Raw genomic sequence first — 1,782 nt, 5'->3', positions numbered from 1 at the left:
GAAGCGGTGAGAATTTGAAACTAATACACAATTCTATGTCATCTTTAATAGCAGAGACCTATTCCTCTACCACGGAACCCAGTTTTGTTTTTATCATCTTACCCAGCAAGGCAAGAAGGGCGTCCTGATCGAAAAGTGGGGTAGCTTTGTGGCTGGCAGAAGTTGCCGTGGCTCCAGACTCTATCCGTTTGTTCTGGCCTGGAGTGTTAGGCTTGGTCACAGACTTCCCAGTAGGCTATGTCTTGGAAGTCATGGTGGTCTTGGCAGAATTGTTCAGGTGTTTCTTATCTTGACTCGAAGTAGAGTTATTTAGCTTCGCATTTATTTGCGACTTCCACCTACTCGTAATGTCAGACATGTTCTAATCAATTGAGACCAATGAAACAGACTCGCCCCTACAAAATATTTGAAAGTCCCGCCAATGGGAAATACCGCCTGTAGTCAAAAGGTGGCGCCTTTATCTCCGGGTTCCCAAACCAATGCGTAAGGGGAAGTATCTCGACTGGACGCCAGCGCAGTTTCCACCCTGTACTGTAGAATAGCTCTTACATACATATAAAACACAGCTTCGTCAACGATGTTTCTTCAGTAAAGGAATAGGGAGACCTTGACTCTAGAATAATATTCACTATTAAAAAAACCTAAAAAATAAACTATGAGGAATAAAAGTGGAACTATATAAAGGAATCCTAGAGCTACGCGGCTAAGGCTAGTTCGCGAAGAAAAACATGATGCAGCAAGGTAGGCTCTAACTGATGGAACTGGACTCGCTCTGAAGGGACTAAATTCAGCCTCGCCTTTATCTGTGCCATTTTTAGAAACACTAGTGGTATTTGTTATTTCGTCATATCCTCTGATATTTCTCATATTTCGCACTTTTCGAATTTTTTGCATATTTAATATAATTCTCAAAATTTCTTAATTATTAGCAAACTTTTTAAGTTGTTTTAGTGAAATATCTCTACTTCGTACTTTGTTTTCTTACTGACTTCTTTCACTTCTTATTTCTCCAATTTCTTTCAATATTTCTTGTCGCCACTTGAATCACGATCTAAGCTATAAATTGAGTACTCCTACCCTAGGTTGTGACCTGTACTTCCTGGAAATCATCAACAATTTAACATTTGTTTTGCAGAGCGTCATGGTTTAGCAATTAAACTTGCCCGGTTTAAATGTAATTACAAAACACCCAATATGTTCGTACCTAAACACGGCCGTGAGGAAGAAGCTGTTAAACCTCTGACTTTGGAAAATATAATTCTTGAAATCTACATTTTGTTGATTGGAATTTCAATTTCATCGGCTGTTTTTTACTTAGAAGGAGTACTCAAAGCCATAAAAAGTAAATGAAACGTCAGCAGTAAAACGTGATGGAGAATTGGAGAACCAAACTGAGAGAAAATGTTTTACATAGACATTTGTTTGCTAATTGCGGCTGAACAGACTTATTACATTATAAACCCCAAAACTTTTTTGTCTGTCTGATAGAAAGGCGGTTCAACGTTCTATCGCTTGGAAAATATGAGTATTGTTGAAATTTACATTTTTTAAGTGTATCAGTAAATGCCATAAACGCAAAATCCAAGATGTTAACAATATTGTAATAATTAGACTAATAAGTATTGCGTAAAGTTAAAGGAAAGTACCACCTTTCAAATAAGTAGTATAACACCTAAAAATGCCAAAATAGTAGCGAAAAAAAAGTAATAGGTTTTGTATATTATTATATTTAGCACCATTTTTCTCAATTTATTTGAAGAGACTGTTATGTAACACGCAAAT

The sequence above is a fragment of the Phalangium opilio genome, unplaced genomic scaffold, assembly GCF_054372755.1.
Source record: "Phalangium opilio isolate 3A_F unplaced genomic scaffold, DU_Popi_V2 ptg000061l_1, whole genome shotgun sequence".
NCBI classification, from domain to species: Eukaryota; Metazoa; Arthropoda; class Arachnida; order Opiliones; family Phalangiidae; genus Phalangium; species Phalangium opilio.
The sequence above is the reverse complement of the archived record's forward strand: the minus strand, read 5'-3'. Positions refer to the sequence as shown.